The following is a 15,374-nucleotide window of genomic DNA, read 5'->3' as shown; positions in this document are numbered from 1 at the left end:
ATATGAAAAGTCATAAAAGTCAAGGAGTTAATTGAAATGTTGTATAGATGAAATAGGTAACTTAGGATTCGAGTTTGGAATAAAGAGGAAGGAGTCCCCAATTTTATGCTAGCCTATCTCCCATTTGATGCTCGAGCAAAAAAATAAAAACATTGTCACCTACATGTCGTCTAACTCTCACTCGAGCACACTAGTCGCTCGCCTGTTGCTAGCTTACGCTCGAGCGACGGTGTTATGCATAAAATCCTAATTCGTATTTTTCAAAAGTTTTATCTTGCTCATACTACCTATTTGCCTTCTACCATAGATACCCAAGCCCTAATACATTTTTGGTGTGGTTGTTCATTATATTCATTCTCCATATGATCATATCATTATTCAAAGATTCAAGAACATATTCAAGTCTAAGATTGATCCTCTGATTCATAATACCACAACTTTGTAAAAAACATCAAATTTACATAATTCAAAAAACCACTTCCTATACACAAACAAGAATGTAATTTCTCAATAACTTTCAAAAGTTGCTGAAGATTGAGAGATGTTGGACCAAAAGCACCAGAAGAGTACAAGAACAAAGTGTGATCCACAAGAGATAAACAATTCTAGAAGATTAGGAACGGATGTGAGTGAAGTACGTTCCAACTGGCTTTGGAGGTTACATGAATTGGATCGACGCATTTAGTGGAATTTTTAGGTTGGATTGTACTGTAAGTTCTTATTGTCTATAGTGGAGGTTACTAGCTCGGTTTCAAAGCTTTTAACGAGTTAGGTTTTGCCATCAACAATTCTTGGATTCTTTATTGCTTTCATATTACAAATTGTGGCAGTTCAACATAGAATAAATTGACTTGATTGACTAAATACGTAGAACAATTAATAAGTAACTTCTTGTTGTTAACTGATAATTTTAATTATGTAGTTTTCACCTATTCACCCCCTTTAGATTATTTTAAAGTCGAACTAGTAACTTTCAAATGGTATCAGTGCCCAAATTTGATTCCTGACCCTAACTTTTAAGGTGTATAGTTCATTATTTGACCCGCAATATTTTAATGGCTATAACTATGCCTATTGGAAAATTAGAATAAGAGTCTTCCCGAAATCAATGGATGAGTGTATTTGTTTGAGTGTAGTAAATGGTTGGACTTCCCCTTCTACCGCCGTCAATGGTGTTGTGAACCTCACTCTTATAGCAAATTGGTCGAAGACAAATTTAGATGAGTACAATTGGAAAAATAAAGCCTTACATGTCTTATTTATGGCAATGTCCCCTAAAGATTTTTGGAGAGTGTCTATGTGTAAGGTTGGGAAAGAGGTTTGGGATATTTTATAGACCACACATAAGTGAACTCAAGTAGTTAAGAACTCTATGTTATAGATGTTGACTTCTCGATTTTAAGAGATTAGGATGAAGGATGATGAGATTTTTTATGACTTTTGTGGGAGCTTGAATAACATAGTTAATTCTAGCTTCAACCTAGGTGAGAGAATTCCTGAGTCTAAGTTGTCAAAAAAATCCTTAGATCCTTATTTGAGAGGTTTTGGGCTTAAAATCACGGCTATAGAAGAGAGTAAGGACATGGATGCTATTAAGATTGAAAAATTAGTTAAATCTCTCCAGGCTTTCAAACTAACATTAGTTAAACCAACAAAAGATAAGTCATTGGCCTTGAACACCGTTAAAGATAATCGTAATGAGTCTTCTGATTCAGAGTCCAATGATGAGGAGATAACATATTTTGGTAAGAAATTTCGAAAAATGCTTAAAAATAAGAAGAACCCTCAAGAGAGACGCACAGATGCTCCCAGTGAGTCTAGAAAGATATCTCAATCTTTGAGATTCGTGAGTGCCAAGACTTTAGCCATTTTTGGAGTGAGTGCCCTAACAGTAGGAGGAATAAAAACAAAGCTATGACAAGTCTAACTCGGATAATCAAAGTGAGAAGTCCACTTAGGATGAGGACGAAAAGTATATGGCTTTCACTACTAGGATTATGAGTGAATCTGATAAAGAGAGTGGGAAAGTTGAGGTTGTCGATAGTGGTGAGCAATCTTAGGAGGATTCTAAAAATGAGGAAGACATAAATGAAGCATATGATAATTTATATAAGGAGAGCCTTAGGACATTGACTACCAATAAAGTCTTATATACGAGGATCAAAGATCTTGAGTTAGAGAAAGAAAAACTAATAGCTAACCCTTAGGAATCTACCTAGTCCATGAGTAAGTTGAACTCTGTGAATGAATTGTTATATACTCGGGTTAAGAATCTTATGAATGATCTTAAGAAGTCCTCTGGGAGATATAGTAAGTTGAATTTGTTAATGAGTCTTTACATAATAAGGTTAAGACCCTTATGAGCGATCTTGAAGATTCCAACATCCAACTTTTTGCATTCTCTAGTGGTTCAGTAAAGGTTGATGACATTTTAGGTATAAACAAGCTTGCTGATGATAAGGGAGGTCTAGGATATAAGCAGAATGATCACAATCGTACTAGTACTTCCAAGACCATTTTTATCCCTGCTACTGACTCGCCTAAATATGTTTCTAACCCTGAACCCAAAAATAAGGGAATCATAGTACAGAGGCCTACTAGACAGCGTAGGACTTACCAACCTAAGAATAGAAATCAATAACCACATAATCTTAGTCCTAGGTTTATCTCTACTTGCCTCAATAGTGGTGAGTTAAGACATGTCGGTACATGTTTGTATTTATTCATTTTGATTCATTCATTATCACATGCATCTCATTTTTGTACTTGCTTTTTTGGTAGTGGTTCATATATGTGTATCTTCATCAGGTTTGCATTGGCACACGCATATTTTTTGTTGTTTTGTCTGTTGATTTTCTTATTTTATGTGATTAATGTATTCATGTTAAAAAAAATAAAAAAAAAATAACTACAGCATTATATATGATGAACTTGAAAGTGTGTTGTGACCAAGTATGAGTTTAATTGATGTGTTATAGCATATTTTCCATTAGTTTGTTTAGGTTTTTCTGAAGTACTTAGTATATATTTCTTCATATACCATCTACACTGCACACACTATAATATTGTGAGTGGGACTTGACCGTGTATGTGAGATTTGGAATGATAGTCATATGCTAGTAAGTGACTTTGAACATGAATTGAGCTTATTTTAATAGGCTTAAGCTCAAGTATATTCCCTTGAAAGAAAAAACCCAATATCTTATAATCTTCTTCCATATCTATTTGATTCAAACAATTAAGTTTGAGAGGTTTCTCATAATCTGATGCCTATGGTTAACTAACTTGGGTTAATTGGCTTAAAGTATGTTACAGGGTTCATCTTGGTCACTTGATGGAGAAGAACCTACACAAAAGATGTGAAAAAATGATGAGCTTAAAATTTAAAAATGTGTAAAAATAAATATGCTCAGAGTTAGGGGGAGAAAAGAATAATATACATGAAAAATGGGCTTCTTTTATAAGTCTTAATATGCTATTAAGTAAAGGGATAAACTTATTGACAAAGATAATTAGCATGTCATTTATCACAAAATTAAGGTTTGGAGTCGTGCTTACAAAGGATTGGTGACACTTTATACACTTAGGTCACTTATAAAATTTACTTCATTTTAACTTGAACTGATTATTTAGGAAAGTCTACTCACTATTAATTATGCTTGTGCATGCTATCAGCTGTGTCTTTGAGTTATTATATAGTGATATTCATGTGTATTTGATATAATTTTCTTAGTCATTTGTGACAAAAATAGGGAGAGAGATTTGGTTGTAATTTTGAGTTGAAAGTTAGCTGCATTTTATGGAGAGTTTGCAGTAAGGGGAAGAAATGATAGTATTTTTCATTCATGGCATTTTATATCTTAACGTATAATTTTTTATTTTTATTTTTTTTAGTTTTTGATGCTTGATAATATTAATAATTCAAGTAGTGTATTGATTAACACTAATAATATTTCTCAATCTAGAACGCATATTTATGATAATGTGTAACAATTATTATATTCTTGTATCACTTACCGTTACACTTGGTATTTGAGTTGTTAATTTCAAGAAACAAGTTCAACAAGGAATGCAAGATATCAGTTTAGGTTTGGATAGATTAATTTGATTTTACTTTCTTGACTTATATTGTATAGTTTTGTACATAATGCCAAAGGAAAAATTTGTTAGGATTTTATTGTATTGGCAATTTTTTCGACAAAAAGACTAATATGAAAAGTTGTAAAAGTCAAGGAGTGAAATGTTGTATAGATGAAATATGTAGCCTAGGGATCGAGTTTGGAACAAGAAGGGCAGAACCGTTGGATTTACGCTAGCCTGTCGCCCATTTGATGCTCTAGCGAAAAAACAGAAACATTGTCGCCTGCATGTTGCCTAGCTCTCGCTCGAGCGACACATATATCTCTCGTCTGTCGCTAGCCTCGTGCTCGAGTGACAGTATTACACCTATAGCTATAGTTCGCATATTTCAAGAGTTTTATCTGGTCTATGCTATCTATTTGCCTTCTACCTTATATACCCAAGTCCTAATAGTTTTCTGGTGTAGCTGTTCATTATATTTCTTATCCATATTATCATATCATAATTCAAAAATTCAAGAACATATTCAAACCTTTGATTGATCCTTTGATTCTTGAGTTTATACAACCTCAACTCTAGGAAAAGTAACAAATTCACATAATTCAAAATACCCACTTTCAATACACAAACAAGAAGGTACTTTCTCACTAACTTATAGAGGTTGCTGAAAATTGAAGGAGGTTGGACAAAAGCACAGAAAGAATACAAAAACAACGTGATACATTGGAGATAGACAATTTCAGATGATTGGGGAACATGTGTGAAGGAAACACGTTCCAGCGGGCCTTGGAGATTGCAGGAATTAGATCACTGAGTCTAGTGAATTTTCTAGTTGTATGTTCTTATTGTCTATAATGAAGGTTGTTGGCTTGGTTTTGAAATTTTTACCCAGTTGAGTTTCTCCATCAACAATTCTTATGTTTTTTATTGCTTCTTATTACAAATTATGATAGTTCAATATATGATAAATTGACTTGATTAAGTAAACATCTAGAGCAATTGATAAATGACTTGTTGTCATTAGTTGATAATTTTAATTTCGCAGTTTTCACCTATTCACCCCCTCTAGTCGATTTTAAGTTCAAACTAGTAACTTTCAAGGTGAATCCTATATCAAATAATTATGAAAAATAATTAATAACGTATACGAGTTTGTACTACTCTTAATGCCTAGAATACTTTGATATAATCACACATTAAAAATATTGAATATCTATATTCCTTCATCATCATATTCTATATACATTTGTACAATTATTGTAGTAATTTAAAAAGTAAAGAAACTATACAAAACAGAAAACAATTATAGTATATGCCTTTATTTTGCTCTCCGTTATTTTTAGTATATATTTTTCTCTCTTATTTTCAACTACATATTCTTCAATAAAATAATAATATACACAATCCTAAATTTGAATAGGTGTATGCATGAATTAGACTTGTACACTTTTCTTGAGAAAAAAATAGAGAGAAAATTTGAATTCTTGTTTACACTTTGTCACTGAAATGGAGCTTAAGATTTACGTAAATAGTATCGGTATTTTTTCCATGCATTTTGCATTGCAAACTGTAAAATGTGAAAAATTGTCGAAACAAATTTGGAAAGGTCGAACAAATGAATGGATTTCGTAAATTAAATAAATATCTATAATTTGTAGATATTAAAACATTGCAACAAGGAGGAAAATGGGGAGGGAATGGGGGGAGTAAAAAATGAGGTAAAAAAAGAAGAGAAAAAATGAGATAATTAATATTTCTAACTGTAAAATGTGACTTCTTGTTAAAAATATATGATTAAAACGTTGATAAATAATGTACTAAATAGCCAATGTTAACAAACACTCATAAACATAATCTTTTGTTAGTTCTCAAGCAAAACTAATGCTATAAACAAGAAGACGAAGGTACAACTCAGTGAGTTTAAAATCTCAAGATATGTATGAATTTAAGCAAGAAATAAAATAAATTTCTTTTGACACTGCAATAATTAAGATTTGTTATTTATTTAATGTCAAGATGAACACGGTTCATTTTGATTGGTTGTGACAAATTTTCAAACCAAATCATTTAAAGCGGTTTGAAATTTTTTCCAACTAAACCAATTCAAACACTTTCTCGGTTTGGTTTGATTTAAAATCACGGTTTAAAAATGAAAAAATAATATATATCGAATAAATTAAATCATAAATTTTAGTCTAAAATTTCACAATAAAACATAAATAATATCATTACAAGAACAAAGTTTTTTAATTCTAATAATTATAATACAACATGGTAGACATATTTTAGCCTCTTATACAATACTAACTGGTGCATCATCTACAATTATAATACATGATTCATTCTCCCCATAAAGATACAAATATAGTCCATGAATCCATTGATTATTGTTAAATAATATAAAACAACTAATAAAAGAACATAAATAGAAAGATTAAATATAATAATACTTTCTATAATTTTTTGTGAATAACTTAATGCTTCTACCTTATTTAATATTGACGAATCACTATATGTTCATTGTTACTATGCAACCAATTATATAGGACAAATCACTGCATCAACCATATTTGCACCTAAAAAACTTCTAAATCTATCAAAAAATTGACCACTAGTAGGGAATGTGGATTCATAAGTAATTGTGGATATTTAAATTGCTAAACCTTTAGCAATTTCGGGAGATAATTTTGTATTTATTTGCATGCAATTTTCACAAAAGTAATATGTCGAACAACTTATTAGTCATATCTTTAAAATGACTATTTAAATAACCCACCTTATCATTCTAGTAATATATAATAAAATCTAGAAACTTCAAAATGTCAATAATTAATTGAGTGACTTGAATAGTAAATTAAGATGTAAATAAATAAAAAAATAATGTTCACTAAAAATTTAAGGGAGCCCGATACAAATTAGAACAAAATAAAGTGTTGCAAACATAGAATTGATCTCATGCCCCTAGTTGGTAGGGCAAAAACTTCATAATAAAAGCTTCACACTATTGATGTGATAAGAGAATCGTAACTTTGGTTCTCAGATGGACAACATGTGCTAGGAATAAAATATATGGCATGTACGATCATATTGATAATCATGCATTTAAATGTGTTCTATTCATATAAATTGGGACTAGAAATATGATAAAATCGTATCTAAAATAGACTTAATTTATCTTCAAAAGAAAGTTAAATACTATATGGGTAAACAGCACAAAATATCTCTACCTTTTAATGTCCTTGTAGAAAACATCTCTACCCTTCATTTTTTGACATTTTCGCCCATATTTCCACCTTTCATTGTACAGAAGGTCCTTTTCATCTATTTTTGACGATTTTACCCTCATATTCAAATAAAACAAAAAGTACCTATAGTGATTTTGGTAAAGAAAAAAAGTTAATCATACGTCTTACCATGTCTTTAAACGATTTATTACGTTTTTTTAGCAATGCCATTATGCTAGATTCGCCTACAATTGTGTATTTTGGGACAATACTACATTCCTCTAGGAATTTTGCAAAAGCACCTAGACGTTATTCACCTTATTCATCATATTTAATACAGTATTCACCACCATGGTTAGATTTTATGGCCTTAATTTCCATATCGAGTTGATTTTCAACTTTGAGATCCTTAAATACATCTGGAGATTGAGGCTTGCCATGAATTAAATATAGGTAACCATAAAGAGGATAATAGTCAATGAATGTAATGAAAGATTATTGGCCATTATAAGAAGCCATAGGGGATGGTCTACAAATATCAATATGAATTAGTATTAAGTCGCCAAAACTTCTATTGACACCTAAATTCCTTTTCCTTTTATATTTTCCCTTTATACACCTAATGCAAACTTTGAAATTTATTAAATCAAAGGGCTCAAGAATTTCTTCAGACACAAGTCATTCAATTCCCGGTTTAGAGATATGTCATAAATGACAACATGTCAGAATTCTCATTAGTTAATACGCATTTCGTACCTTTTGAACTTGTTTGCAAGGTTTCATTATATGAGGTAATTATATCCAACATATATAACTTATCAATCAAAGAACCAGTAGCAATAATATTTGAATCTTGGATAGGACTAAAATTTATTTTTTTCAAATGAATAGGAATAATCAAATTTGTCCAAAACAGAAATAGAGATTAAATAATGTCTAAATGACGCTTTGTATAAGTCTTTTCCAAATCCAAAAACAACTAGACTTTGTTCATAACCTAAAAGTTTCTGTAGCCTTCACTACATTGTTTTGCCACAGTGCACGTAGATGAATCTTTTAGCATCATTTGGTTTTCGACTATTAAGGCAATCTTTTATAGACAAACTTACATGAGTAGTAGCACCATAATCCACCCACCCAAGTATGTATAGGTACAGAAACTAAATTAACTTCAAAACAAACCAGAGTGAGAAGAATAGACTTCTTTACACGCCAATTAAGTAGTGTATTCATGAAACTACTTCTTCATGTGTCCATCTATCCTGCAAATGTAACAAGTAAACTCTGAATCATGTTTCTTTTACAGTTTCTTTTGTGGTGATCCAACTACAGCTTCCTTACTTTTGTACCTTTTTTTTCTTTTTTATCCTTAGAAGTGGTGGCTAGGTTAGCATTTTCAATCTTTCTTGCTTAATCCTTTCTTCTTCTTGCACATAGTTTGATATGAGACCATTTAGAGTCCATGTGTCCTTTTGAGTATTATAACTCATCATAAATCGACAATATTGTATGTACTAAATCCCCAAGCACTTCCTTAGACATCTCTATCTTTAGTGCCTTTAGTTTGGAAGCAATATTATACACTTTAATAATGTACTTGTGTGAATGATTTAACTTGGGGACAACAACCTTATAATGTTCTTTATATAATAGGTTAATTAAAACCTCTTCAACCCTAATTAGATTAGTATCGAATCTATACAATTACAAAGCACATACCAATTAGATTTGATAAGATAGCCCATAATGTACATATTTATTGTAATATGCTAGCCCTTAAAACAAAATCGGATAATATACATCATATTTGAGAGTTAATATATCCAAAACGTCCCGTGTATGATTTGAGAGCTAGCAAGATGCAATAATAAGAGTTTTTGACATGGAAGTCGAACAAGGGCTAAAGAGAGAAAATTTATACATTGAATTAAATTGAACGGTATTGAAAATGAAGGTATGGTGACCAAAATTTGCATCGTAGCATCCAATCATATTCTTTCTGATGTACGCGTTAATATTTTATGATTTTTTTTTTTATTACGAATTGTTGATTACATTGGACGAAATGTCTCGATGTCATTACTAGGAGCTTTTTCAAGGGACATCTTGACTAAATAGGATATTCTTAATTAATTTCTCTCAAAGGACAATTTACTCAATTTGGTACAAGGGATACTTTTATTAAAAAGGATAGAATTCTTCTTAATTCATTGCTCTCAAAGGTCAATTTACTCAATTAGCACTATTTTATTTTGTTATTTGCAATGTTTAACTTAGACTGGCTGATAATAACGACCGGTCAATAATGCAGTATGTATAATTTAATCACAAATGCTCTGGGTAAATGGATGCTGCTAAATAGTCTAATAGCTCATAAATATAAGAATTTTATATATTAGTCAAACCTCAATTTCGTCGAAACAAAAAGAAAAGAAAGTGAAATTTTATTGAATGATCCATCCTCCCTTAGCAAAGCATACAACTCTTTTTATACCGTACTATGTTTACGTTGGAATGTTATCTATTAGAGTAATCTCATTCCTCGTTTTGGGCCATCGACACTTTCATTTTCCAAAGTCATCAAAGGAATCAATTTTTATCACTCAACATGAACTTTTGATCGTGTCTTGATCATACCACTGGGTGGCTCCAAGTAACAATTATGTCGATAAAATTCTCCCGCTCTCGCTCTGCTACACTAATCGTTCAACTCTTATTAAATTTTATATTTTTAAATTTAAACGTATTAAAAAATAAGCATGAAAATGGGAAATGAGGCAAAAATAGGAATATTTTAATCCCCAACTTCGGCTCATAAGACCCTCTCTGGTACCATCCTTTGTTACAACTCAACACTCCTTCATTTGAAAAATTTTTCATGCATAGAAAGAGAGAGAAGGAATTTTATTTTATTTTATTTATTTATTTTTTTTATTTTTTTTATTTTTTTTGTAATAAATATAAATCCCCTATAGTATCAAGATGCATTCATAAGCTTATGTAATAGACTAACGAGGGTTTGAGCTACGACGACATCAAAGTCCCAACACACGTTCGTCATCCCCTTTTCTTTACACTATATATTTATTTTATTTTTGGAGGGGATTTGTGGGACCAAACGTACATGCAAAACATTGAGAGAAGAAGGAAAATAATCCAAAAGAAAAGTAGGAAAATAAGAACAATTTTCAAAATAACCATCATGATATTAGTCACCACTCACCAGTATTTTTGGATGGTACCTTGTGGGGTCTATATATCTGTCCTGATCCGTCCATTTTCATAGAAGTCTTCAGGACATTATTGATGTACAAAAGCCATCCCCCTTAGACTATAAGGCGAAAGTGAAAGGGAAAAAAATACAAGCACCCGTTTGCCCCTCATTTTCATCGCACCCGTTTGGCCCTCATTTTCATCTCATTCTCATTCTAATTCTTTTTCTCTCTCTTATTTTCAACCACACAATCTTTTATAAAATTTTATTACACACAAATCAAAAAAATTATATTCTTTTTCAACCACACATTTTTCAAAAAAATACTATTCCATCCATTAAAATTAGCTAAGAATGGAGGCCAAACGGGGGCTTGGTCTTTGTTAATTGATGAAAAGTAGGCGTGAAAACTCGACAAAATTAATGTTACTATCCTCTTTGGACACTGTCAGGTAAACATGTAATTTCAATAGAAAAGGTTCATAAAAAGGAAAAGAACAGAAGTAAAGAAAAGTAAAATAAGAAAAGTTACAGTTACCCCAAACTTTCTCCCCTCCCACCACATCGAACTGGTATTAGAATTTGCTTGCACTTTACTCACAGCCCCCCTTTAAACAAAATACTAGGTCATTTCAGCACCGTTCGAGCAATAAATTTTCTATCTCTCTTCATAAAACCAAGAAGGATTTGAAAGCTTACCAAGCATTTTTCTACGATAATCATAACCAAATAAAGTTTGTACTCAAGGCTGATCACTTGGTTCGATTGCAATTGAAGATCCATCTTGTGTGTCAACATAACTAAGTTTTGGATCGAGCTCTGATATCACTTGTAAGAAATTAGGGTTCCATCCAAAAAATTAACCTATTACGTGGAGTAACCTATAACGCTTATAAGTCCACCAACTATCCCATGTCTAACCTATGTGGGATGAAGAAAAATAACTTTTTTATTTTATTTGAAAAATTAAGATTGGTTCCCTAACATTTCAAATCGTATGCATATGGGTTCTCAACCTTCAAAATTGAACATCCAAATTCCTAACCTATTTTAAACATTGAAATTTGGCCTTCACGTGATGTTGACTATCATTGCAGACATTAAAATCATACGTAAAATGCAAGCATCAACAACATAAATTTAAGTGATTTTATGTTTTAGCCTTCCAACTTTAATGTACTTGAAGCCGACATGCGATGCATCTACAATAACAATGATCGTATAGGGATCCAGATCTATATATTTAAATAAATTGAAGATTAGAGATTTTAATTTGAAAGCTAGTTGTTCAGTAAAAATAGCAATTGCACGGTATCACCAAACATTCAATAAAATAGACTTAAAGAGTCCTGACTATCGTCCCCACGAGTACCATCATACTAGTTATTGACATAAATTAAATATTCTATTTATTTCAATCAACGCAAAAAAATAATAATAATAAATAAATAAATAAAAATAGAACATAGAATTGGTCATTTTTATTGTAATAGTTATTCTAAAATTAAGCTACGATTAAATAACAAATAGAAGTTGTTTTGAGATTAAAATGATAGAAAAATAGAAAGGCCTCAAAATTTCACCTTAATCTTCCTTTGTTTATCATATGAAGTCACAAACAATAATAACAAGAGTATTTGATAGAACTTCTCAAAAACATCCTCAAGTAAATTCAGTTCTACTTAATTAAGTAAATCCATTGTATTCGTGTACGAATTTCAACCTAATTAAATTCATTAAATCGCCAAAAAATTTCAATTAGCAACACTAATAGCTTTAGAAATATATATATATGGGGTCCTTTTAACTCACGAAAAAAGAAAATTATCAAAACGAAGATAAATAATAAATTATAAATAATAATAAAAAAAACCACGTAAAAATCACGATTTGGCGAGTGCACGCACCAGCTTGTGGACTGAGAGCGGGTCCCTGCTTATAATCTGTGAATTTTGCAGCCTTGGCTTATAAATTTTCAAGTTCTTCCATTTGCATCACCAAACTTCTAATTTTATTCAGTTTTGCTCCCTAAATCGAATTTTTTTACTTCTTTTCCCTGATTTCTTTGATCCATCTTGTTGACCTTGCGCCATTACCTCTTTCCTATTAAAATTCATGACCAATATAAAACAAACAAAAGAAACGAATATCAATAAAAATCACACTTCTTTGTTATGTAAATTCAAGGTCTCAAATATGTTTAAAATATACACTTACCAGTTGGTGTCACATAACCACAATATATTTAAAGTTACAGAGTCTAGCCCTTATCTCTCCTATTTTATATGACAGATTATGAGAAGAAATTTCGCGGCCGCGTCATACTGTGATTTGTGAAAGATGGTAAACATATTTGGAGTAGGAGATTGGGCCATATGATGTTAGTTTAGTCTCAAAACACAATTTGCTTCCATAATTATCACTCGATTCGGGTGTGTAATTTTGACTTTTTGGTAGAATAAATCGATATTAATAGAGATATCTCAATTGATCAAGAGTTAACACAACTAAAAACATCTGTTATAGCTTGAGTCTTGTGAGTCCATTAGGTCCCTCTCTTGGCTCTAATAAAGATGTGTGACTTAATTGGCCTACTATGATAAAGTTCAAGGAAAATTATGCAATTATAAAACTATAATTGAGTATTACAAATATGCCCTTTATTGAGACATCTCAAGATAAGGATTTAGATAATTCTTTCATATTTTTCCAAAAGGAACGCACCTAAAAAAGAACAAGGGAGAAGGCCTAGAGGAGGAAGCTTGATTAGAAAACTTGGAAGGCCACTTTATGCTCCTTCAGAGGTTAATTACTTACTTTTATGTGTGTGAGGATTTAAAAACAAATTCAATGATCTCAAGGTAACCTAAGATCCACCATTCAGATAGGTTTAATGTACAAAGGAAAATTAATTTCCTCTTGTGATGATTAAACTCGTGAAGGATTACATATCCTTAATAAATACTCTCTTACAGTTAATTTTAAAAAAAAAAAAAAGAAACAGCCTTTCCTCGACGTGTGCAGTTTATGGGGAGATTTGAAGAGGGAAATGTTTTTAATTGGAGCAATAAAAATGGATATTTCTCCTTGCACAGGACCCTGTGCACACCCTGTGCACAGGGTCCTATGCAAATAGCACAGCCCAATAAAAATTGGTAAAAGATGACAAGTATTAGGCTAGGGAAACTTTTCTGCCAGTTCAACTAGATGGCTATTGTTAGGAAATATGAGAAGGAGAAGGATACAACAAATATAAATGAACAATAATAGTCTTGTCACATAGCACATATAAATCATGGGTCAAAATAAAGTCAATGTAAATAATACTAAAGTCCTAGTAAGAAAATAATAATTTCAAAAGATCTAGTAAATTAATAAAAATGTTATGCTAAAACAATTTAGAATTGAATATGGCTTACTAACAAAAACGCATAAGTATTTATTATAAGAAATAGGAGTGCATATTTTATATGTGTGCGCACGCACGCATCAATTGGGATCAAAGAAGTTGCAATGGTTAAAAGCAATATTCTAGAAAATTTATCTATCAACATCCATAATTAATTACAATAAAGTATATATAATCAAAATTTTCAATTCAGACATTATTCTCTATTGAAAATAAAATACTAACTACTTCCAAAAATACACATGCATAATTTAATAAAAAAATATCATTTCAATCATTAAGTATAAAAATAATTACTTCCAAACTATTTCTTGAAAATTGACAGACTTTTATCATTATTGTTTTCATTATTATTTTAAGCATAGAACTATAAATTTGCGACAAATACAAAGATAATTACAATTAAATTATTAATTTAGGAGTAAATCACAATGATAACATTAATGACAATGTAATTGAATTTAAGATGCAAAAAGTTTGCATCACATTTAAATGCAACATTAAGCTATATTTGGATTTAATCAACGACACATTTCAAACTCTAGATAACATCAAAATCCTCTCCATACTAAGTGAGTTGTTGAAAAAATAAATGTGGGATCAAAAGAGAATGGATGGATGAAATGGAAGTATAATACCAAGAGTCGCTCAAAGATAGAAATCGTTTATACGAAAAATAAACGAGCCCTTTTATTTATTTATCTTTCACTACAAAAACTGTGTGAGTATATAGGAAAGTAAAGGAGATCAAAAGGCCCAAACATTAACATATGTAAAAGTTCTAAAAATTTATCCAAAATTTTGGCAATTGAGTCTTTGGGTAAATTGTTATATTAACATAGGTAAAAGTTCTAAAAAAGAATCCAGAAGTTTGGTAATTGAGCCTTTGGGTAAATTGTAGTTAGGTTGTTTTGATTTTAATTTTGAAGTAAATAATTTTGTCACAAAATTTAAAAGGGGGAGTTTGTTAGGTCAAAATTGTAATTGGCAATTTTAATATCCAAAAGCTTGTATTATTTAGTTGTAATTAAAGTCAAAATACTTGAGGATTGGTAGAATTGAGTCATGAGGGTGTCAAAGATGTCAAATATGGACCAATGAGAAAAAGTCGATGCAAAATCATTCGTTGGCCATGTAAGGAGCTCCCGAGCGCTCAAAATAAGAACATTGCCGCTTGCTGAAAGCGAGGCTGGCTCTTGAGCAAGAGTTGGCGCATTTTATTTTATTTTTTTGGCTAATTTTTCAATCCTTTTCAACCTCAAATACTTCATATTATATGTACCCAAGTATAGGTCATCCCAAAGTGTGTAGAATCATAATTTCACATTAGAGATCATATTATTGAAGATCCAAATTATATTCCAAAGATCTTTTGATTAAATCACAAGATCAATTCTTCTTGTATCATCCTAAACATCCTGTAAAATTGGTTGAGCCTTAATTACAG

Source organism: Olea europaea, chromosome 7, assembly GCF_002742605.1.
Source record: "Olea europaea var. sylvestris chromosome 7, O_europaea_v1, whole genome shotgun sequence".
Lineage (NCBI taxonomy): Eukaryota > Viridiplantae > Streptophyta > Magnoliopsida > Lamiales > Oleaceae > Olea > Olea europaea.
This window is presented reverse-complemented; position numbering follows the sequence as displayed.